The sequence below is a fragment of the Vespula pensylvanica genome, chromosome 5, assembly GCF_014466175.1.
Source record: "Vespula pensylvanica isolate Volc-1 chromosome 5, ASM1446617v1, whole genome shotgun sequence".
Taxonomy (NCBI): domain Eukaryota; kingdom Metazoa; phylum Arthropoda; class Insecta; order Hymenoptera; family Vespidae; genus Vespula; species Vespula pensylvanica.
The window spans coordinates 4,729,859-4,756,342 of NC_057689.1; the positions used below are offsets into that span (position 1 = coordinate 4,729,859).

Genomic DNA, 26,484 nt, shown 5'->3' on the forward strand with positions numbered 1-26,484 from the left:
TAATTTCGGCATTGCGACGAAAGCGATCGAACTTTTTCTAACGAATAAAAGCCGACGATAAGTTCACCCAACGAGCAAAATACGATGGATCGATACCAGTCTTTCTATCGATAAAAAGTCGTGCGTAGTTCGGTTTCGCGAGTCTGAAATCGAAGCCTATCGTAAAACTACGTACTTAGAAGTAAGTTGTGCCACCGATAGGAGCGACTGAACGCAACGATTTATCTCGTAAAATCTTAACTCGCTTTCGTCGAGTTCTCCTTCTTTCGAATTTCGTTGGATACAGCATTGATCGTTTCACAAATTCTTCAACGGATCGCGGTTTGGCCAGCGATCGAATTTCACTGAGGTCTCTCTCTCTCTCTTTCTCTCTCTTTCTCTCTCTCTTCTTTTGCAAGCCACGTTATCGTTCGGTGGAATGATTTATCGTGGTGGTTGTCAAGAATGGCGTGGATATCGATCCCATCGAATCTGATCATGGATATCTATCTTCGAATTCTTTATACTCAAGCGATAAAGAATCCAAACGTACATACGTATGTACATACGTACTTGCTTATGTTCGAACGAATGCGTCGTGTTTTATACGAAAGAAAAAAGAAAGAACCATGTGAAAAAAAAGAAAAAAATAAATAAAAGAGAGAGAGAGGGAGAGAGAAAAAAAGAAAGAAAACACAATGTCCAAGAGAAAAGTTACGTCTATGTAACGTCATATCTCTTAAGAGTAAACCGCGTTTTATTTCTCAACGGCGACTTCGTGCTTCGCAGGACAAGTTTTTTTCTTTTTTTTTTTTTTTTCATTCGCCTTCTAAACTCGGGAGTCAGGGACCATTTCGGTATCGGAACGAAGTTTCAGCAATCGTCGGCACGTCCAACGCTTACAGATGGATAGATACGTTCGTTCGAGCTCTCGACAAGAAGAAAGAACGCCCACCGGTCGAGCTAAGGTACGAAAGAACGAACGTTAGACCTGCCACCAATCCTTTTTCCAATTGGTAGCAAACGTCCCAGATCGAGGAGGCACGTGATCGATCGATCACGTGCGACACGTCGGAGGTGCGTGTGCGTAAGCGCGTGCGCTTTCCTGCACGCTCTGGTGAAGGGTTCGACGAACGTGTGCCACGATCGAAATACATCGGATTTAATCGTATTAATTTAATTTCATGCTAACACCTAATACGTGAGCTTCAATAAATTCGAAATAATATTTTCCGAAAATATGAGATTTACCTTTGAATTCAAGCATGTATAATCGTTTTGCAATTATCGCGTACGTGCCACCGATGGTGGTATGCCACGTGATCGTGAAGGATAGAAATAATAGTCGGTCAGTTCGAAAATGATACCACGATATTAACTTTGTCTTTTTTCTCTTTTCCTTTCTTTTTCTTTTTTCCTTCTTTCTTTTTCTTCGTTCTTTCACTTTGATCTCACGAGGCCTTGAAAGTTTACGCATTAATATATCCTAAAAAAAAAACGCAACATAATTTACTCTATGAGTAAGGATTTATCTTTAATTTCGAACGATCCCCTTCCACAATCGTAAAATCAATTAACGAGTAATTCCCTTAGAGCGATCACGTACCCGTACAGAGACGAGGGCTTAATGAGACCCTTCGAATCGAGACAAGAGGCCGTGGCGTTTACATCCAAGCGGATTTACGTACCAGAACAGAGCATACGTCGCTCAACGTGTCATAGTTCGAGAATGCGAGTGCACATACATATGTACGTGTACGTTCAATCCGAGAAGGGATATCGTGGTTGGACTGCTTCTACTGTTTGCATAAGACTCGTTAGATTAATGATCTTCGCATTGGACGTCTAGATACGTACAGTTAAACGTAAAATTGCAAGATATTATTAGAAACCATAATCGAATAAGGATTGGACAGTTAAGAAAAATGAGGAACTTTTTTGCTTTAACATATTTAAAATAAATAAATAAATATGTATAATATATATATATATATATATATATATATATATATATATATATATATATACGCTATCGATTTATAGTTTCAATAAAACCAATAGTTACATTTAAGCTTAAGCTTAAAAAAAAATTTTTAGAAATCGAGATACACGGATTATCTGTATATAAAAGGACATTTTTCACACCGATCAAAATAGCACGCTCGGATAAACTTGCTTTTAATTGCTACCTAGAAAGATCTCATCGAGCGATTCATTCCTGTTAGCGCAATTCGGTGATAAATCTTAACAGCCATTCCTTTATTTTCGTTTAAGTGCTGCGACGTAGTCTGTATTTTTCTTTATTGGACGAACACATAAATCGTTTCGCGGTGTCTCGCCATGGTACGTAATAAAAATGTTATTCATTCGTCAAATTTCTCGACGACTAAAAGACTCCTTCATTTTTATAGAGCCATAAGACGATTGGTAGTTCATAAAGTATATCGTACCTATGTTATTTCATTATTGTTTCATTTGTTCGTCTGTCGTACAATAAAATACTTACGAAATTCCAATGAAATTTCAACGTTCTTGGTCGAGTCCCATAAGTTTCTTGTAGAAGTTCCAAAAGAATCCACGTGTTTTCTCTCTTGGTACCTCCCATGAATTACCGTTAAAGAAGAATAGGCACACTGACGGCAGCAACGTATATGTATTTATGTGGTTTCACCGTAGATACAAGAAAGAGATATGAACTGTTCGATTTCCGGGTAGGTTGTGTACCGTCGAGCAAGCATGCGAGATCGCGCAGAAGCAGAACGCGACGTTATAATTCGCTCGTAAAATTCTCAGAGCCAATCGTCTTCCCTTTTATTTCTCTCTTTCTCTCTCTCTCTCTCTCTCTCTCTCTCTTCCTTTATCTCTTCTTTCTTTTTGACCTTTCTTTCTTTTCGACTTTCGTACGAAAAAATGTCAATATAAATATAATATAAATTACACATTCGTAGTATCGTGTCAGATTCATTAGTAGCTTTCTCGAGTGGATCGCGCAAAAGCATTTGACCTTACTCAAGGAGAAGAAAGAAATGAAAATAAAGAGGAGAAAAAATTTGTTTATATCTGCACGGTACGATCTGACTCTTCGGTGAAATCTTGCCACATGTACACGTATGTGTATATCCATGTGTTTATGTATATACATATGTACGTACGTACTTACCTATCTACTTAGTTCTTTCATAGCGAGAAATCCGTTCGTATCGCGTAACAGTGATCCGTAGACTTTCCATCGCTAATATTCCGATTATTTTTATTCCTAGGAAATAATTTACGATGGTTAATAGGAAGAATCTCTTACGTCCGGTTAGAATAACAGAAATAGAGAGAGATAGAGAGAAAGAGAATGAAACAGAGAGATAGAAGTTTTGCTGGCAGTTATTAGTTTATTTCCCGTTAGTTTGCGTTTGCCTCTTAGAACTGTGCGTTTACCACGTCCGCAAGAAACACGCCCGGTATACCGACCCGGATGTAAAATTCACTCGTTGCTGTTATAACTGCCATATTAGTATCAAGCGAGAAACTAACGTCTTACTAGTTGTTATTGTCTTGAAAGAAATCCGACATTTTTCTCTCCATTTCGAAGATTAGTTATAGAAAAGACAGTTTTAGAAAAAAAGATATGTTTCAACGTGTACGACTTCTCGTGGGTGATCCGTATGAGAAAAAGCACGAAAGACAGATGGAAACCGAGAAATATCTACCAGATATTTCAGTCGTTCTCTCTCTTCTTCATCTTCTTCTTCTTCTTTTTCTTCTTCTTTTTCTTCTTCTTCTTCTTCTTCTTCTTCTTCTTATCCTCTAGAAAATTTCCAATCTCATCGTTGCGATCACGGAAAGCAGATGGTAAGATGACGACGATAAAATCGATCTCCTCGTTCTTCGTTTGCATTTCTGAGTTCTCGAAAGTGGTCATTAAAAGTGATTAGAATATAAAGTCAATCGGGGGAAAGATTGGTAGAGGAAATTGAATGTATTTTTTAAGATTTCGAGATTGCTCCGGAGAACCGAAAGAAAGAGGAAAATCTCATTTAGTGAAATCTCAGTCGTAATTCAAAGGGTCATTATCCTTCGTGAAATATCCTAGACGATTAAAGAAAAATTGGGAATTCAGGAGACGTAAATACGTAAGTAAGTACTTATCTAGTGAGTTCATTCCCCCTTGGAAAGTAGATATATACCTTTCGAATGGAATGATGGTATTATAAATAGTAGTGAAAAGTAGGTGACTCATAAATCGTCATGATGGACGCGACACAATGTATGAGACATTGCTGGACATTAATTAATACGAATTTAAAGTCGAAAAGACCTAGCGTTTCTATGTACATGCAAGGAGAACTTTGTTGTTGATATTTCTTAGGATCTGCTAGTAAGTACGTAGATATGTGCCAATGCCTCAACGATAATTACATCAATTACCGTATATATATATATGTATATATATATATATATATATATATATATATATATATATATACATACATAGAAAGAAAGACAGATAGACAGTCATACAGTTAGACAGAGAGAAGAATCCCGACAAAGTTTCACTTTGATATAAAATTCTGTTCAACCGAGAATCTATCTACATAACTATAATTTCATTATTCGCTCGAATACGTGCGTTGTGCAGAACACAAGCACTTGCAAAACTTTAGGAAACGGAAAGACGAGTGAAAAAATTCCCATTCACAGTTTTAATTAACGCAAACTCGTGAGATTTATTAATGACAATCGATTTTAATCAAGGCAGAAAAAGAAAGAAAGAGAAAGAGGAAGGGTTGATAAGGTGGAGAACGATCGAGATCGCGAGAACCCAAAGGAATATTTTGTTTATATCACCTATCTATCTATCCGTCTATCTCTCTAACATGAGATATTCGAAATCGAAATCCCCAATGCGCAATTAGGCTTTAAATATTCCTTCTGTCCAATTATAAGGCAACGTGTGGTATAAGAAGGCCGATTACATCGTACTTTACTAAAGAACTAACTCGGTATCTAATGATAGACTGTAATACCTAGTGCAAGCCCTGCTTTCGGTCTATCCGCGCGTTAGACTGTCGTAACGTTGCGGTAACGCCGTACTACGAAATTATCGTCGATGGACAACAATGGCGATGGTAATTATAAGTATAGGTACGGCTAGTACTTAGTTACGAGCGTCGTCGCGTGAAACCTTCGTTGTAGGTAGAACATGGCGAACATTTCGGTCGTAAGCAATAAAATTTTTCTTACGTATCGTTTTAAATCGATCGAAGGTGTCCGGGGTCTTTTGCTCTCTCGTACACCCAAGAAAATTATTTTTCACGCGCTCCCGTTGGAAAGCCAGAGCGTAAAGACTGACATAAAAATCTTTTTACGATGCCACGCTATCTGCTCTCTTAATCTCTCTCAACAACGGCGCTTTTACTTTCTTCAAGATAGAAATGTCGCGGCTCAGCGAGTCATTTTATTATTAAAAATAAATCTGACGTATTTCGTCGTTTTGTTTTTTTTTTACTTTTTACTTTTCATTTTTCCTCTTAATCTCTCCCGACCATTTTTTTGCATCATATATATCTCTTTTCTTCTTTCTTTCTTTTTTTTTTTAGTCTTCTTGCCTTTCTCAATTAAAATAGAGAAAAAAAAAAGAAAAAACAGTAAAAAAGATTTTTATTATCATTTTTTTATTTCTTCTTTTTCTTGTAGGAGCATAAGATTCTTACGACTTAAAAAAAATGTTGTATAAAATTATGACCGCCCCGAGAAATCAATGGTGGACCGTCACACGAAAATGTTTCCAAAGTAACGATTACAATATCTTTTTCATGCTTCGTTGTTCACGATTCGCGATTGAGACACCGATCGCGGTTTGAATTTTTTTCCTGTTCTGTTCTTTTCTTCGTTTTTTCTTTCTTCTTTTTTTTTGTTAAGGTTCTTAATTAAATCGAACCATGGTACGATTTCCGAACGATCGCGGAACAATAGCCGTGTAACGCTTTCTAACGTGCCTTCTTTTTTCGTTTAACGAAAAGTAACGACGTAGGACATTATCCGTTCCTTTTGTTTGCCGTGTTTCTTCCGTGAAAACGTCGCTTTTTTCTCTCGATTCGATCGAATTAAGAACTGTCAGTAAACAAACAGACAACGTCCATCACCGTCTACCGTGAAATAGAGACAATGTGTCGTCGGTATAAGTAACAAATTAGATAAATCCAAAGCGAACGAACGATCGGACGTGTTGCGAATAAAGATGACGTCTTTAATCGTCCTCTTTCCGCTTCGCTTAGTCGGCGAGCTCCTTTCGAAGCAACACTTTCTGTCAGTCATATTTCAGCGAGCATTCGTAACACTACCCACGCCTCGTCTCACGATGTGGGTAATTCATCGACGATAATGTTTCGAAGGAACGAAGGAAAGTGATATTCTGGAACTGCTATTCTGAATTCGTTACATACAAGAGTTATTCGTGCGAGAAACGCTTCTAGATCTATCGTCGATCTATCACCATTGCAAATCGATCAGTTTGCCGAAGCATTTCTAAAGCTTCTCGAGCGAGATCATAGCTGCTTGAACAATGATCAACTGAGAATTAATTACGGTTCGTAACAACGAAACACGCTATTAGGTACGGTTATCTTCGCTTTTCCTTTCTCTGTTTAATATACACGTATACACGTACACACGTTCTAAGCGAATCCAAGATGATCATCGTCGTCGTCCTGCATCATCGTTGTCCTCGTCTAAATTCTCGCGTTTCGTCCGATCGTGCAGACGAATCGTGTCATGAATCGCAGTTGCTAAACCTCTTAGTTTCGTGTCGCCTCGGTGATTGGCTAATCACGAACAAGCTGTCATCGAGTTTCGCTATGGGAGTGGAGTCGATCGTTGTTTTCGGAGAAAGTTCATTTTTCGAACGATCGAGATCGAACGTGTATCGACCTCCTTCGATGCTTCTCTCTCTTCTTCCTCCTCGTCTTTCTCCTTCTTTTTCTCTCAAGATCCCATTTTTCTTCTCTTTTCAGCTGGAACGAGTAGAGCTACCGTGTTTCGTTTGATCTCTTAATCGCGATCTCGCAGCTCCTTGTCGATAGGCTGACTGACACCGGTGTAATTACCATCTAGAGAGTTATGTGTAGCGTATAGTGTATCTCGGAATAAGTTTCATATCAGGTAGCTCGTATGAATAACAAGAGAAAACGAATAATGACTTTCTTTCATTTTTCTTTCTTTCCTTTTCTTTTTTTTTCCCTGTACAATATTATAATGGAAAGAAGAAAATTTATTTTTTCAATAATTTATCTTTTTCTTCTTTTTTTTCTCCTTTCTTTTTCCAATTTATAGGAAGAGGAAGAAATGAAAGATAATCATTTTTACGGATAAAATTTTCTGCATACTTACATACAGTATTCTGAGAAATTAATTTAGAGGTGACATAGGAACGACAATTTCATGATTCTCATCATCTTTTTCTTGAAAAAAAGAAAAAATCGAGAATACGTGCTCTCTTCGAGGATTACATACTTTCTCTTTTTCGACTTGCATACTGTATCTTTGTAACTATGTACGTATACGTGTACGTCTATATATGGAGATATAGGAAAGAAATTACAGGGACAAGACGCGCATCTATCCAAGAGGTGCTCCCTGCGTGTCGTTAAGACCGTTAAATCCAAGAGATTATATTTAACTATTATAAAATTATTTCGTTTCTTACGTTGAAACGAAAATTTCATTTGCGATCCATTAACTTGCTTTGTAACTTCCCTACTTCGTGATTTAGAGTTATTAAGCTTTCAGGAAGAATGAAAAGACTTTCTCTCTCTCTCTCTCTCTCTTTCTCTCTCTCTCTCTTTCTTTCTCTTTTTGAACTATCACGTTACGCACAATTCAACCACATGATACAAAAATAAGATGAATCCATGCGAGACCGGAGCGATTATCCCAACTTGGTTCAACGATTACGGGATTAGAAGTAGAGCGCATTATTATCCTGTTTATTTTATTTCTAATCGAAGGAGTGTGCAAAATAAAAAAAAAATAAAAAAAAGAAATTCTTGAAAGTCTCTCATGATCCTCCTCTTTGCTTCGGGATTTCACTTTCTCCTACTACTTATCAACGAAGAAAGACATAATGACGGCTTATCCGACGAATGATTACAAGCTCGTTTTAAATATTATACATAAAATTTGTGAGAGTATTAAAAAAAAAAAAAAAGAAAAAGAAAGAATAGTACGTATGAAATTGATTCGTCGTTTAAATATTTATAACAAAAATGATGATTTTTGAATGGACTCGGCTATTTTGATTTCTTATGCTCGTGAGAGAAGAAGAAAGAAAGAGGGAGATGGAAGGCTGAGAGAGCAATTTATATTTTTTTTGTTACATATTTATATTTTATTTTTAGAATCTTTTACGTCGCTTTTGGAAAGTTAATATATACGACGAAACGAGTCTTCTATCCGTCCCTTTCGTTGGTCGTATATTTATAAGTAGACGACGGATAGTTTGGAAACCAGAGCAAACGAGTGTCGTCATATGAGGAAACGATCGGTAAAACCGTGTCATGGATATTTCAAGTTTCGTGTATGTACGTACGACTTGGAAGAAGCTGGTCTCTCTCTCTCTCTCGTTTCGTTGCTGATAGAAGAGAAGAGAGACTTACTTACTTACTTACTTACTAACTTACTTACTTGTTCATGAAATTTCACAACCATGAGGCGAGCGTCTGAAGACGGCGATTAGTGGTCCAGGAAAGAGTATCTAGGTGGAACTCGAGGGGGAAGATCATTCGTTTGTAATTTTACAATCATTACTTTCTCTTTCTCTTTTAGACGTTGTTAACAATAAAAGATTGAGAGAGAGGGAGAGAAAAGAAAAGATAAAGATAAAGAAAAAGCCAACGAAGCGTATCTCGAAATAGACTTTAGATTTAGACAACGTTAAGGTACAACGATGTGTCGGCACGAGAACTGTGGATAGGATGACAAATGAATCGACACTGAGGTTAAATAAAACAAAGATTAATGTATACACTTGAAACCAATTAGTAATTAGACTTAGACAAGTTGAACGGTATAACGATATATACGTGTATAATATACGTGAATGCAAAGGCCGACTAACATGTAGAAACCGTAAAAGCATTGCCAAACGATAGAAAATATTTATTTAAGTGCGATAAAACTTATTTAGCTTTGCAATAACAAAGAATCGCGCTGTTTCGAGCGGTATTTTAATTGTTAGTTAATTATCCGCCGGCAATTAGAGCCGATTCGATCGGTACTTGTTATTATAATTTAGCGTCGTTCGGATAGCTTGTATAAAAAAAATTATATATATACATTAACGTACGTCGATTGAGAAAATTCCTTTCGATCATCTCGCGTTTTGTCCGTTCGTCACGATTCCCATTTTACAGAGAAAGATCGTGCCCCGATCGTTAGAAACTTTTAATAATACGAATTAAAGTTTTACAATCGAACAACTTGGGTGGTCTTTTAGCCGTATCGTATTTTGTTCATTGCAAGTTCGTAAATCGAATTAAATCTTAAGGAGTAAAGGGTGTTAGACATAAATACATTCTCGCGCATTGAAATTACTTTAATTATCCTTAATAAGATCGGATTACGAGGTACCATCTAAGAAAATCTTACCTTCGCACTTTCCAATCTGTCATTACCAATCCGTTTCTCTATTTCCATTTTTTTTGAAAACCATTATATTATATAAGACAAAGTATTACTTATTACTGTTATCATTGTAAAAGGATCTCTCTTCGTAAAACAACGTTACATATCCGTAAGATTTTACGATCGAAGAACACTACTGTCGGCGAGTTTTCACGCGAGATTCGAAACGTTATTACATATAGGTAATACGTACGTCGATCGTATCGGGACAAATCGATGGGACTGGTACATCGTTAACGATGATGCACTCTTTCGTCATTAGAAAGTGTTTCTTTGACGAGCGAGAAAGCTCTTTCGGGTTATTGCACGAATCGCGTAATTGATCTCTCGATGAATCGTCGTTGATTAGACGACAAAAAATGACAAATTCGATGACGATCTATCAGTGTATGCACGTATTAAAATTCATTTTTTCTTTTGCGATAAGATTAATTACAAAAAATCTTATTGTACGAAATTTATGAAGTTCGTTTAGATTATAATTGAAATGATATCGTAGAAGGAAACATATCGATCCGACGTCCCAATGATTTAATTATCGTGATTTAATATTTTTTCTTCTTAATTTTTATTTAATTTTATTACGACTCAGATACAGTGTTGAACATCGTACGATTAAATAAAAATTATTCAGAACTATTGTTAAGATTGTTTAAATCGACTTTCTTAAAGGATGCTGATAATACTTATATATATTCGTAGGTATTACGTAGGAAATACATAAATGCATGTATCGGATCTGTAAATTAATTGAAAAAGTTTGATTGTTAGTTCTGCGTTGACGTTGTCTCGTTAGTTGAGTTTCACAAGACAGACTCCATCGCTTATTCATGGGAGTAATCGGATTTATCGATTCATTGATATTAATTAATCTTCACCGGTTCTGAGAACTTCCTGTTCTGAGAAAATGTGTTCGCCTTGTGATTTAGAGTTATTACCGATGATGACCGTCACTGACGCCGACATTCATTCATGTTTTTATTTATTTATTTATTTATTTATTTTCCATTATTTTTTAATCTTTATTGAAGAAAAACACACTCATCGCCCCACGTTTTACAAAATCGTTCGATAAAAACTATCTGCATTAAAAGATCACGTAACTTTATAATATTTCTTATATCATTAATAACGTATATTAAAAGACCGTTTGACCGTATAATTAAAATCTAATGATACCCGTACTAAATAGTATCAAATAGGATTAAACCGTTTCCTGCGATTAATATGCGATCCCATAAACTATAATCCTGTTATTCTCGAACGCTTTCTACTAATAACGATTCCGCTTGTAACCATCGTGGTAAAACTCGTACGCACGTCGCTACGGGCAAGGATTGCGTTGTTGGATCTTCGTCCATCCGTTAGGTGTACGCAGACTGAATTATTATACCTCCTCAACGGCAACCATGACCTGCCGTAACAGTATCGCGAGGAGCAACAGGTGCGAGACAAAGGCTGCCTCGAGGGATCGAAGAGAACGCGATCGAGCTTTCGTGAGTCATTTCGATCGGTGAATACGGTTTTAATAGCTTGTACGTACATATGTATATACATATATATCTACGTAAGTACTTACCTAAGTAAGTAAGTACGTCAACCGCGTATCTTCGCTTTATGATATAGCAGGTAATATCAAATTATTTAGTGATTAGACTTTATAGCGATTTGAAGTTCGTACAATTGATTTATACGTGGAGATACATACTTACTTGGACTTTTCGTATTTTCATTCTTGTCATAATCATTTGATGAGACGTCAGTTCTTGCGTTGAAGTTTCCGAAACGAAATTTATATTCGACAAGAGACGACTTAAAATAAGCAACTACGTTGCTCCGTGAACTAAAGACATTCTCGATCTCGGTGTTAATTGTTTAATAGAAGAAATAATGCTCCGAGGGCTTTTCCGTGATTACACAGAACGTTTCGAAACCGCACGATTCGTGTTATTGTTGCCCAAGGGAAGAAGTTCGTCGTGTGCTCCGTCTAACCTTTGAAGACTCATTAAAAGAAGCTTGCCGTGTCGTTCTACCGTACATTTATCTAATTTAAGCAATACCTTACTTTTAAAAGAATTTACATGTTGGAAGTAACAACCGATCGTAATTCAAATCGAACTTAACTCTGTTTTCTGCCATCTACATAGTCCTTTTTTTCTTCTTTCGTCTTTCCCATTTTTACCTATTCTTTCTTTTTCTTTTTTTTTAATTTTATAGATATTACAGACGTTCGTCCTCTCCAATGTACCTTCGATCGTTACCTGATTATTAGTCTCCGTGAATAGCAATCCTCGTACGCGATCGAGAAAAAAAAACGTCGATCGTCGATCGTTGATCGTCGATCGTATACGGCAAAGTATTATTTTCAAAACGAAAGCGCGCGAGCAAAGTGCAAGGCATGGTTGCTCTTGCGACACGACGCCTGCCGTCGTCGTCGTCGTCTCCGTGTGCTCCGTTCCGATAAGCGCCTTTCGTGTCGGCGCAGAAGAGCGCCTTTTCCTATTGCAACGCTCTCGTATATGCAATTCGTGCCGCTCGTTGCCATCCATACGTAGTACTTGTTGTTACTCTGTTCTTCTTGGAATATTCGATATATCTATGGAGGTCAGTTTCTTCTATAAAGAAAAAAAAAAAAAGAAACACAGAAAGAAAAGAGAAGAAAAGAAAAATATAAACGTGAATATTTTTGTCTATATTCCTAAGACTTTCAAGTATACATATAGTATGTATAACACAGGTTTACAAAGTCATTGCAAAGTCACAGGTTAGTCCGAACGATTTGGAAAGACTTTTGTTTACTTGTGCGGCAAGTTGGAGCAAAATGGGCGTGTCGTGTTTTGGTCCGTTCAATAATAACAGAGCGATCGTCTGGAAACATAACAGACAACGTTAGACCTACGAAGAGGTATAAGGCTCGCTGACTCTACGACCCGCGTTATTCCTATAATTATTCTATCGAACTCTAATAACTATTTCTCTCTTTATTTTTTTGTTCTTCAGGTAAGAATTAAAGCTGTCTGAGAAGGAGATAGAAGATCTTGCAGTTTCTAAGAAGGCGGTAACGAATAGGGGCGAGAGTTATCTTTTAATTCCTTTGAAATCACGAAAGGTCGTGGTTTCGATTTAAAGTGGCAATTTGCTCACCTCTAATTGGTCACCTTACAACTCGCGATACTAAAACGTTTTCCGCTTTATCGGATCTGTAACATCTGGTAAAGTCTCCGTAACTTCCATAATGCACATCAAAGAGCTACCTTGGTAGTTCTTAGCAACGTAGGAAGCTTCGTCGATCACGTTCTAGCTTGGTTGTCGCTGTGTTTAAAGTCTACTAAAACTGAAGGCAATTCTCTTTTGAAAGTAAGCCGATATATAGATACCTCGTACATATCCTTCCTAAATTGCATACCGACGAGCGCGTTCTCCATATCGAGTAAGATACGATTACCGCGATCCCGTTGGCAGTTAACGCGCGCTGGAACTTCCACCGCAGGAAGCTGATGTTGATCGTGGCGCAACGATCCTTTCGCTCTTGAGACTTACCCTTAACAAGGAATATGATCGGATAGATCTAGGTTAAGAGATCCTTCGAATCGTGATGTAAATTTCTTGCTCCTTCCCGTCTATACATTTTAATGAAATTATTTTTTTTGTTACTATTTTTATTATTGTTATTATTGTTATTATTATTGTTGTTATTCAGTAGTTTGTTATTATGTAGATCATCGTCATTATTTTTACAGGATGCATTTCTCAGCTTCGAGATCAACTATGTATATCCGATAATTATTGCAACACGAAACACATCCTTTTTGATACTCGCAGCAAAGTAAATCGTTGCACAAGTTTCGTTAGATTATCAGTGGCAACGATGCGAGTCGCACGCGATGTGCTCCGGAATTTCCTTTCGATTAATTTAGGCCGATTACGTCGATGAACGTAAGCTATGCTGTTTTCCACGTGTTGCTTTTAGTCGTTCGATCGAAACGTGCAACCTGTTCTCGTTCACGCACGCGTACGCTTTTACTATCTACATGCGGGAGTTCAAACACGATGGATTTTCGTTCTAGAGGCAAAACTCGAACGGAAGTACGAGTGAATTAATCGCTATATATAATAAGACGGAGTGTTGCGTGATATCTCTTAATTTATTCATTTACTTATGTTCTCTCATTATCATTTATCAATTTCATAAATTTACATAACGTATAGATAATTATATCGTGTGTCAAGAAGGTGTACTTTATGTTTATTTAAGTATTTAGATGAGTCATTAAACGCGTCATGATCGCTGGAACTGTTTAGAAGTTCGAAAATTCGATATGTAAATTATTTCGTCAAACGATCGTATATCGTATATATTTCATCGATAGAAGGAAGTATTTAATTCTTTTTTTCTTATTTTCTTTCTCTTTTTTCTTTCTTTTCTTCCTTCAATGGATCGACGTTACATTGAGAAGTCAATTATTTATGTGGCAACATACGCCCATCGATTTATAGACTTATTTAATACGCGAGAACGTAAATAAGTCAAATTGAAACTTCCGCAAAGATCGATATTTCGTTCTTAGATATATTAACGTATGGATATATTAACGAAACACGGAGTACGAGAGATATTATCTCAGATCTATGGAAATAATTTCAATTCGTCCTTTAAAAGGAAACGTTCGTAAGTAAACATAGAAATAGTGTATCGGATTACACGGATACATAAATAAATATGCGTAGAACTGCGAGAGGAACGACGGAAGATGAAAAAAAAAAAAACAAAAACAAGAAGAGACAAATAGAACGTTTCGCGATATTTACAATAGAATATGTAGCTACGAGTTATTCGTACGATGGTCCATCGAAGAAGTCGTCTTATAGTAGGAGATACGCTTGCAAAAGATTCTCTTGGGGTTCTTAAGTATATAGAAGAATGAAGAACGAGTTTGAAAAGGTTAATTTAGAACGTCTAATAACTTCGGCTTAATGAAAAAGTAAAGGAGATTCCGGAAGTCTCCTTAAGAGACCACTTACGAAAATAAATTGGCGTAGCAACGATTTTGTTGCTATACCACGGATCGCCTTATTTCTTTTTTCAACTGGCTTAACGCCTTATCTGCGAGAGAACTTTCGAAATGCAACGAGTACCACCTTCATAATTACGAGTACCAACGATTTCTTTCTCGAAAGTGTGCTCACGAAATGCCAGTGGTTAACAAGTTTACCACGTGCTAACCAATAGTGGGTGCCATCTAAACTCGATCCCTTCGATTTCATGATTACATTTTGCGAGTTCCACGAAGTTGGAAATTCGCAGAACAAGTGTTATAACATCGTTCGCTTTCTTTCTTTGTCTTTTCCTTTTACTTTTCTTTTCTTATTTTTTTTTTTTTTGTTTTAACCTTACGATCTTAGAGAGAAAGAAGAAGAAGAAAAAGGTGGAAAAGGTAAAATCAGAGGCTACGACAAAATGGCGGACATCGTCCAGTTTGTACCACCTCGGATAAGCCAGTTCCTCATATCTTCCACCTTTTAAGCAATCCGACCTGATTCGATGAAGCAACACGTTCCTCGTCACGTTTCTGTCTTTCTCTCTTTTAAACACGTGACGTGTCTCCTTGCTCGGCTTCTGGATTCAGGATCACAGACGGTCAACTTTAGGAACCGACCAGGCGAGAAACGTTCTCCAACGCCGTTCGGTCAACGCTTAAATAAGGACGCGCTATTTGTAACTGCTATTTTGTTCGAACACCGATCGCCTTTTCGATCGATCGAGATCGATCGAGTCGGTACGATTCGAGTGACGTTATCGATCTTTCAAATAATTTTTCTTTGTCGTTTCGAGATCGTCGCGCGTGTAACTCTTCTTTCTTTGTTTCCTCAAAGACACGCGCCATGGAGACATATTTAAAGTCGTAGATCTCGTAAGGATATGTACGAGGAATTTAAAGAAAAGAAAAAAAAAGGAAGAAAAAGGTCGAGTAAAGATAAGAATATGCGATGTTCAACATTGACGTAAACTCTCGACAAAGAATAATTATAATAGTTTATCGAGCGTTTAACGAACAAGGATAATTTTTTATTCATTCTAATCGTTCCGTATCGATTTATGAAACTTCCGATCCCTCGAAGTATTCTGTTTCCACGTCACGCAATCCATTGAGATCAAGTAGAAAAAGAAACATAAATATATATTCCGCGGTTCTTGAGTCATTTTCCGGAAAATGCATCAGCCTTGCGCTCGAACGTCCTTTTCGTGCGATTAACGTCAATATCCGCGTACCTTCACGATCGTAATCTCGTATCCGACGAAAATGGCGAATGAAACATTCTCCGACTGTGTTACCTAAGTAAGGACGCGTGATTTGTAACGATCACCAGATGAGGTATCACTCTCTTGGCACGGTCGAACACGGTAGTTGGAAAACAAGGAAATCGTCGTGCTTTTCTGGAATCTTGCTCTTTGAATATATTTTTGTTAAAAATAAGAAGAAGAGTATATAGTATAGAAAAAGAAGGAATTTAGAAAAAAGAATAGAATATTAATGAATGAACTTGTCTTTTGTATTGTATAAAAGAATATCCTATATAAAGAAGATGTTCGAAGGAAAAGCGATCGATTTGAGAAAACTTTAGGAAAATCGATAAAAATGATCGATAAAAGAAAGAAATTCATTATCAGGAAGCTCAACCGCAAATCGTGGTAACAACTATTTCGAGACAGGACGAGCGTTATCGCTTTCGAAAGAACGTGCCACCGTGTATATTGGATTCTGACATCGACTGTAACGGATTCCAATTTGTTCCGCGAATTAAGTGGAAAGGGTAGGAGAGGGAGGAGCAAAGAGATTCTATTATCATTTAGAGAGAAAGCTCTATAAACGAATTGGAGTGAATCAATCGGCTAAACTATAACGTCCTAATACGTTATTTCGTTGCGTTACAGGTTCGTTCTATATATTTTTTTGTTATCTTTTTTCTTTGACTACTATATATAGGGATAATAATAAATTCGTAGTCATCGTCCTGGAATATAATTATTTCGTTTGTTACGTACGAAATTTTAGAAGTTAGAATTTCGAAGAAGGAAGCGTTTAAAATTTTTCTAAGAGCTACGACGACGATTAGTCATCGACCGTGTTGTTGAGAATGTTGCAACGGATTTAAGACCGTATTACCTTTAAGAATAATTTAACGAACGACGTCGGCGATATTCCCGACGTTAAAAACGATTTCTAAAATTATGCCAATGAACAAAAGAGTTTCAAAAACGCGTAATCCGTATTCGGAACGCGTAACAGGCGAGTAACATGATCGTTGCAAATTGATATGTTCTCTGATACGTCCGAACTTGCACCATTCTATCATATTGTATCTAAAAAGAGTTATTATTTGCTTTCATTTCTTTTTTCTTTTTTTTTTTTCATTTGTTAGCGAAGCAAACGGAATCGTCAAGAAATAATTTATAGCGAAACGTTAAATAATATCGAGAGAGCGAGTAGTGCTTACTAATCGTAAGACGATTTGCAGATACGATGGAGTGGAAGGAAAAATAAAATAAAAAAAAAAAAAAAACAGGAAAGATGGAAGGTAAATCGTTGTCGAGGAATGGAAGAATATTAGAGGAAAGTTGTTTTCGAGTGGACGATGAATGGCCGTAGCAAATCTATTCGGTAGATATATATTCTCTGATTCACGGATTCATAATCTTCGAAGAGGAAGAGGAAAAGTCAGAATCGGGAAGAGATCTCTGTGGATAGGTACACGTACTTACGCATGTGTAGAGAAGTAGAAACGATCGGAGGTGCGATAAATAGTCACGGACGAGTTGGATGAGTCGAGAACCCAACACGGAGGCCAAGCCACTTTCTCCGCGTCTCTCTTTCTGGTCAGACCGGAATAAATATCTTTTATTCCTTCGCTTAGTCGAGAATTACTCATCCATACTTTAGTTTACACTGCGTGTTGTTCGTTTCTTTCGATCCGTCGGTCGATCGATCGATCGATGGATTGACCGACCGATCGATCGATCGATTACAGGATCGATAACAAAGAAAAAACTTGATATATAAGTTTGATTAATGGCGCTATTACATTCGCTACTTTTTTTCACACAGGGAAGTAATTATTCGAAGGAAACCGATAATCGTTTTGCGTCATTACGCTCGTTTCTAATCTCTCTTATGCTTTCTATCGCCGCTTCATTAACTCGGATTACGAGTTATTTTGTTAAACCTATTATCGAGATGGAAATGATATGGAATTAGCAACGTCCTATGCGTTATCCCTCTTTCGGGGATTTCCTTGTTAATTTACAAAAAAAAAAAAAGGAAAAAAGAAAAAAGAAAAGAAAAGTTTCTTCGAGTCTCTCAATGGTACGTAATTAATACGTCTGATTATCTATAGTTTAAAAATCTTCTCGTAAGCACGATTTCACTAATTATGAAAGACTTTATACATCATTCGCCGATGTAACGTTTATTGTATTCTTTCGTGAGAAATACTCACGAAAGCGAAAAGAAACGGCCGTAAAAGTAAACTCCATTTTCTTCCTTATCGTTCAAACAAATCCGATACGTCCGTTCTAATGTTACTACATTGCTATAATATATAATATCTGTATGTTTTATTAAACAGAAATAGAATTACTTATCATATTTTTCTCCCCTTTTTATTTTCTTTTTCTTTTTTTCGTTCTTTTCCTTTTTCATTCATTCTTCGTCACGCAGGCACGCGGCATAACAAGCATGTTTATTTATTTAAAAACTATATTTCAATCGAAAGCAAGATATATCGGTGTGGCTCGATAATCGTATTCAAGGATTTATAAATATAACATCCTTTACATCTAAACGCAAAGTAAGGAAGTCGTTAGAGCAACAAGAAAGAAACCTAAGGGAAAAATCAACTCATGAAAGTTATATCAATCAGGAAGCGCTCTCTCTCTCCCTCTCCCTCTCTCTCTCTCTCTCTCTCTCTCTCTCTCTCTCTCTCTCTCTGTCTCTCTCTTTCCCTCTTTCTCCCGATGTTCTTCGAATTTTTTTTCGAATGCAACATTTACGTTCACGGAAAATTCCGGACGTACACGAGCGTCGTGACATGGCGCGTGAAAGTGATTTGGCAAGATTCTACGTGAAGACATAAACATCGTAAACGTTCGAGACACGAGAAGAACCCGTTGGTATGGATGGAAAGGAGAAGTAGAGAGTGACCATGGCTACCTTGGCCGTGACGAATGCACCTGCTCTTCCAAGTTCGTCAACTCTTGGACTCGTATATTGTAATTTCGATAGTGGAAAGTTTTAATAGGATACGCTCAATTAAAATAATATAGGACGTTTGATAGCATGAAAATTGATTACTTTTTATTAAAGAAAGAAAAGGAGAAAGAGAAAGGGACGTGTTAATAAAAGTCATTGATTAGAATCATCCACTTACGTTATCTATTTCGAGGTGAGAGAAAGATAGAAGGCTTCATTCTTACAACGTAATTGAAAGCAATGTGTTATATTCGTACGATCGCGATAAGTTTACAAACATATATACACGTATGAGAATGAAGGTATGTAGCTCGGAAGAAAGAAAGAAAGCGTTCTTTCACGCAATAACCAGATCATTTTTCGTTCGCTTTCACTTGGACCCATTCGTGTACTCTTCTTTCACTTATATACATACGTACATCGCGGGACCTACCTTCTACTTTCATTATTCTTGAATTAATTTAACGTACGTTAGATACGATGATTCGTTCAAATATCGTGCGACTTTTGCACTTTCTAAGACGGCCCTTGTTAATTATACCTTTTGAATAAATTGGTTCTACGTTATTTAGAAAAATATAATATATCGTACAACCTATCTCGTCTACTCTACTCGAAAAAAGAAACTTCATGTATTTGTGACAGAACTCGGTTAATTATTTCATAAATCTAAATAGATATATATGACTTATGCTAATAGTAAATTTTGCTGATATGTTCAAACCAAGCAATCGTACTTTCAATAATTTTCTTTAACGTTTAGCCGACCCACGAAGGGATATGAATTATTTCCTTTTTACGCGTGTCGTCGAGAGCACCGGTATTCTGGCAGCAAACAGTAAGCTCGAAGAAAGGATGAAATATGTTCGAACGAGTCTCTTTTATCGGTCGCTTTGTCTTTTGAACGAGAAATGACGAGGACCGTTTCGTAAACCACAGACGGGGCATGCTCGATTTGCATACATATCGCAGCTTGGCGTACTTCACAATATTCTACGCTTGAAATCATGCAGGACATGACTAAAAAGAGAAGAAGAAAAAGAAAAAGAAAGAGGAGAAGAAGAGGAGGAGAAAAAGAAGAAGAAGAAAAAAAAACAACTAAAAGAAAATGTTTCGCGGTCTACGCGTATTGCTACGTGCATAGTATTATTACAATTATTATTATTATTATTATTATTACTATCGAAACGATTTCGCGGTTATGGGAGCGAGTGATTGATGTCGAAGTGAAACGATTTCGGTTTCTAAGAGAAAGAAAGAGAGAGAGAGAGACTCCTTTCATAATCCAAAGATTTACGTCGTAACGAAACGTCGAAGCTTTGAAAAAAAAAAAAAAAAAAATTAAACGTGTTTCGTGACGTCATCAATGTAATCATGTTAACCAATAACAACTATATCGACGGAGGCGATGCGCATACGATTGGGTCGAATTCTTTTCATTGTGACATTTAACGTTTATATGCAAATTAGTTAATAGAAAATGAGCGTGACGATTTACGGGTGGGTTCACTTTCGTTCGCGTAGGATGTTTCGAATGAACCGTGAATGCGCGTTGGTTAAGTTTAGTCTGTGTTTGCAAGAAGAATTGGAGCGCATTAAATCCGCCTCATGTCGTCTAATACCGATCTGACCATTGAACTTCCATGTAACGAGTAGGCTCGTAAAACCAGTATCCTCCTCCTCCTCTTCTCTCCTTCTCTTCTTCACTCTCCTTACAACCTCTTTGCTCAGGGCTCCCTCGTTGTTGTCCAACAACGAGCACCCAACCTTGCTACAGGTTGCTGCAATAAAAGACCCCGTCAGGCACGACAAATAGCTTAACTATGGAACTTGGACTACTGTTTGTTATCCGTGGAATCCAAGAATGGAATTTCGGGAGCACCTACCACTTAGAGCAAGCAATCTATCTATAGAAGCATCTATAAGATTAACGAGGTAGAGAAGGAGATCTCACGGTTGAAAGAAAGAAAGAGAGAGAGAGAGAGAGAGAGATTTCTCCTCTCTTTTACCTCCCCTTTTCTTCAAGAATAAGAAATAGATTAAGTACTTGGTTGTTTTCGATCATTAATATCGACACGCTTTAGCAACATTTGCATTTCCCTCTCATTAGCAATTATATTAAAGTAGTACGTTATACGCGGTATACTTGTTTCTTTTACATAATTGTGAAATTATTATCGTCGTCGGTATTATCGAGGACGACAATCATGAAAAATAGCGATCGTTGAGGTTCCTTTGGAAAATATATGGTATCGTAAAAAGGGTGGTATTTTCTTGAGGAAACGTATCGTCGTCTCCTTGGAAGTCTTCGTCGTATATCGTTTGGTATGACATTGATTAATATCGTGCACGATGAAAGAAAGAGAAAGAAAGAAAAAGATAGATAGATAGATAGAGAGATAGATAGAAAGAAAGACAGAGAGAGAGAGAGAGAGAGAGAGAGAGAGAGAAAGAAACACGCATAGCGATTCTAGTATTCGTGTCGAAGCTAATTGGTTTAGCTGGGAACTTTAATGATCGAGGCGTCCTTGTTCTCGCATTGGACGAAGTGTTTCAAATCAGCCAACGTGTTTGTTCGATACGACAGGAAGAAAATTGTAACAAGGATGCTGCGAGCTTGTCCTTGGTTCTCCTCGTTCTCCTAGTAATCTTTTTTCTTTCTTTCTTTTTTCTTTTCTTTTTTTACCACTTGTCATTGATACGATACCGATCGAAGATCTGAATCGTGCGAGAGAAACGACCTAACGGTTTTCTTTCATTGGTAAGATTGAATCAATCGTGCCAGGTGGTCTCTTTAAGTCTTCGCAATCCGATCGAAAGTGCTGATTATCTTCGGTTGATCTTCGTCGATCGATTTCGTTCACGAATCGTATAACTTGTCTTACGTCTTTTGACTTTCTTCGATAAGACGAAATGGGAAGAGAAAAAAGGAACATCGAACGACGAAGCGATCGATTAAAGCGACAAGACGTTCGAATCTTACATAGAATGAAGAACGAGGAAGATAGATAAATGACTAGAAAAAGAGAGAAAGAGAGAGAGAGAGAGAGAGAGAGAGAGAGAGAGAGAGAGAGAGAAAATCGCAGATTCTGGCGCTCTCGATACATCGTCATAATTTCTCGCTCTCGTGCGACCCGGAAGTTAGACGCGTCACGACGAAGAGAGAAAGTCGTTCGCTCATCTGGCTTCGCGTATTACCAACAGTTCTTGCAATGTTCTTCGAGAAAATTGCGACGATCTCTGGTAAACGATGTCTTTGAGTGACTTTAGACGACGATGCTATCGAAATATTATTTATAATGTTACCTTAAGAAAGAGAAAGATATATATATATATATATATATATATATATATATATATATATAGAGAGAGAGAGAGAGAGAGAGAGAACGAATGATCGACGGGAACGTTTCGACAGATTCGACGTTTTCTAAATAAGAAGATCGATCGGGGAGGAGGTGTGAAAGGGAAAGAAAAAAAGATAAAGAGAAAAAGACAGAAAACATATCGAATTTACGAGCATCTAAGAAAGGAACGAAACACTATAAACGAACGGGAAACCATCGAGTGGGCGATTAAAAGTCGTCGAAGTCGTTAATGTTAGTGGACTAAGAAACGATTAATGATCGTAATAATCTATTTATTTGAATAACAAGCAATTACTTGGCCAGAAGATAACGTATTTTATACTTGTTAGCAAAAAGCGACGTTCAATTAGCGAATCGTCTAAGAAATTGTTTATACATCCTGTTAAAAAAAAAAAGAAGGAAAAGAAGAAGAAGAAGAAGATAACGAGTTTTCTCGACGTCAAATTAACACGTTCCTGACGTTCGCCTAATCACGAAAAAGAGATATATCGATGAGTAACGAGTGGTATGAATCTTAGATCATCCTAACGCATGGTTTCCTCCCCTGTCTTGCTCCCTCCTCGATTATAATCTACTTGTTGTTGATCTCATTTTACGACGTAATTCGACGTTTAGTTTGATCGGTGGTGATAATTTGACGTTGAGTCATGTAACAGTCAACGTTGATAATCTGAGCTAAATTACAGGATCACGTAAGAGGAGATAATTCTCCTCGACATTAGAACGATTAGTATCGCTAAATTAAATAAATGACCGTGTCATCATCTTCCTTTTTCCAATTTATTTCGTATGGGGGCCTTGAGAACCGAGCTTGACCTTGAAGTTTGCCAGAACGAATGGCCAAAAATCGTCGAAGTCGTTCTGCGAAATGCATCGTCTCTCTCTCTCTCTCTCTCTCTCTGTCTCTTTCTCCTTTCCCTCTTTATTCTTTAGTTATTCGAGCGCATGAAAACGAGTTTCGCATCGAATCGCACCGCCGGATAATTATATAGTTTCGATCGTGAAAGTGGCATCGAACTCGAGCCGCCGACGCTGAGAGAGCCTATATATCCACCACGGGATACCAACCACATTGCCAAGGCCAATCTTAGCCAGCGAGACAAACCAGAACACGTAGCTCGTTTGAATCAATGAATAACCTGGTCCACTGGATACATCGGTCACGCTTCGAGATTTTAGTCGACGTTCCGGAAAAATCATTCGACGTTTCGCGATTTAAATCTATTTCATACGTGTCCGATTCTTTTTTTTCTTTTTGTTTGTTTCTCTTCTTTTTCTTTTTTTTTTCGTTTATACGAAAGTCGAAACGACTAGAGAGTTATCCGCTGTTCTATCTACAGGATGTTTGCCGGCCGTGGTCATTGTGATTTTAGTCGAGTTCGTCGGTGAAACGGATTTAGAAAGCGGATGCGAGAGTGCCAACTACAAAGAGCACCACGAATTAGAATCGTCGAGGCGAATCGTCGTTCGGAAATAAATTTGTTGTTCGGTCGATTTCCATTTTTCTTTTGGTTTTCTCGAACGATCTCTGTAAATACACGAACGTTATTTACAGGACCTCTCCCATAGATTTTAATATCGATCGTATTGACTGGTTACTCTGGATCCAGAGGTTCTTCCGCTCTCGAATCGATTTATATAGTTATATACGTATATCTGCTTGCTGTAAGCCAAAAGCAAGATCCATGAATTTTATAATTTTTATCAGAGTTTAACGAAGGCAATGTTTAATTAATTAGTCTATCTCACTCTCTCTGGGAGAAAGTAAAATCGAGGAGAGGATTGTATAAGCTGTATATGTACCAAAACCGGTAATTTCGTCGCGTTTGAATAATTTTTCTTTGATTATTATCGTTTATAAGAAATATAGTAGAACGTTTTATCGAGCGTTAGTTGAGAGCGGGCGGTAAAACGAAAATGTATCTAAATTTCCCTTTCTAACACGAAATATATCTCTCTAATTATTTCTAAATTCTCGTTTATCTCTTCCTCTCTTTTTTCATTTCTTTTTTTTTTTCGGTGAGATTGTCAGTAAACTAAGCCAATAATTGTATTGGATAGAAAACAAGAAAAAGAAAAATGATGGAACGTGAGTGCTGCGAATGTTAGACTGTGATACGTATTGTACGAAGATTAGAACTATGCTCGTTCGTGCCGATCAACGTTACTGCGTTGGATAATGCCCTCTGATTACTCCCGGAGCGAGTCTCATTATACAAATTGTCGTGGTCATAGACTTTATCCGTGTCATAGTTAGTACCATACCTATCCGCGTAACTTCCACGCGTACTTATCTACTCTTATTCGTTTAAAATGAGCAGGTATGTATATCAAATTGTAAAATCCGATAGCTTTCGTTCGATATTTCGTTCAATAGAATAATTTGTACGATACGATAAGTAGCTATCGTCTTAGGAAATTATCCGAAAGGTTTCTCGCCCGTTTAAAATACAAACGGAATTACACGTTCGTATACTTTTTGCTCCTTTTTTTTCTTTTTCTTTTTTCTTATTTTTCAGCGTAGAAGGAAAAGAAAAAAAAAAGTAGTGTACTCGACGATCAACCCAATTCTTCGACCGCAAAAGAAAGAGAGAGAGGGAGAGAAAGTTCCTGATTGGGATCCTCGATGGTACAGCAATAAATTAAACGAAAGTTTAAAGTCGTCACGATCCCTATGAACCGATCGAAGCTACCTCATGTTTGCGAGTTCTCCGTTATACGGCCGGAGGTGGTTCAACCGTATATCGTATTATCGCGAGCCGGATGCTTTCACTCTCATGAAATATTTTCGAGGGACGTTACTCCGTTCCTCTTACTTCGGAGCCTTTGAGATTACTCGTCCCTAGTCAGTTGCAATCTTCCAACGAAGCAAGAAGAAGGTGTGGCAAGCTTCCAACTCCCACGTTCTGTATCGAGTTATTCCCATGATACAGGGTACTTAACAGCTAATTTTCGAACATCGATGCGCATTTCCTTATGATAATTGTTCGAGTGTTCTCGAATATTCGAGAAACATTGTATTAAAGTTGAGAGAACAAATCGAATAATTTTTCTTCTTATCATTTTCGTTTAAATCGTTCTTTCGAGATAATCGAGAAGTATCATTGACTTTCTCCGTGAGTGGGTTTGGATCGATCGATCGATCGATTGATTAAAAATAAATCCTCTCTCTCTCCCTTTCTCTCTCTCTCTCTCTCTTTCTTATTATCATTCCTTTTTCAATACTATTGAATCACGCGAGAATCAAACTTGCGCAAATGATTTCGACATATAACGGAAGGAAAAGATATTTTTCGAATGCAATTGCTTAAAACGGTAGATCGATGACTCCTTCGAAGGATGAATCGATGAAGATAAATGAGAATCTTTCGAAAGAAAACGAATTTATAAGATTTAAAAGCGAATCTTAAATCTCGAGGAGCGAGCAACGAGCGATAGGTTTTTCAATTCGCACGTTTCTCGTTTGATTTCGATAAAAAGAAAAAAAAAAAAAGGAAAAAGAAAAATCTCAAGACAGAAAGCCGTGACGGAGACGAAATCGAGAAGATAACTGCGCTCTAAATTTCACAAATCATTTAGGTGTATGCACCTAAGAAAAGGAGAGAGGCGAGAGAGATAGGAGTTTAGGATTTTAAAATGATTTTAACGAGTACTGCTTGCGCATATATCTGCACGTCTGAATCGTTGCAATGAGATCGATGGACCGATCGGTCGGTCGGTCGATCGATCGATCGATCGATCGATCGATCGTTAAATACGACTTATCGTCACCATTATGTACATCCTGGGCGATTGCGATCTCGTCGTTTAAACGTCGAAAGAGAACTGTTCGGATAGACCGCAAGATTCCGTAAAATCAATCGTTTCAACGGTTAACGAGATAGTTCGCGCTAGTTCGTAAACGTTACTTCCTCGAAATGCAATCGTTATATATCGTCGTCTATCTGGCCGTCGATACTACCGAGAGATTTGCCGGAAGACTCTCTCATTAAACGTTATTCCCGTGGAGATCGCGCATTCCCCGGAGAAAGACCTCCAACTTGACGTTTTAGAAAACGTTTCTTGGATTACGGAACCTATTTATACGTAGTAAGTAAATACCACCTATATACTTACTTACGTACATATGTCAGTCGAGATTACGAGAGCATAACGACGATCTTGAATAGATACCTATATCTCTTATTCGTATCGTTAAGAGAAGATAAACGAAAGTA

At 37.4% G+C, this 26,484-nt stretch overlaps 1 protein-coding gene and 1 long non-coding RNA gene across 2 annotated transcripts in view; one reads left to right on the forward strand and one right to left on the reverse strand.

Moving 5' to 3' along the window:
- LOC122629395 overlaps nucleotides 1–26,484 on the forward strand; it is a 49,604-nt gene that overhangs the window by 12,350 nt on the left and 10,770 nt on the right. The window lies entirely within an intron of this gene.
- LOC122629396 lies at nucleotides 12,325–13,307 on the reverse strand. Its single transcript, XR_006327253.1, has 3 exons — nucleotides 13,058–13,307; nucleotides 12,796–12,985; nucleotides 12,325–12,519 (listed from the first exon to the last, which is right to left on the reverse strand). It is a non-coding gene; the product is annotated as an uncharacterized LOC122629396 (long non-coding RNA).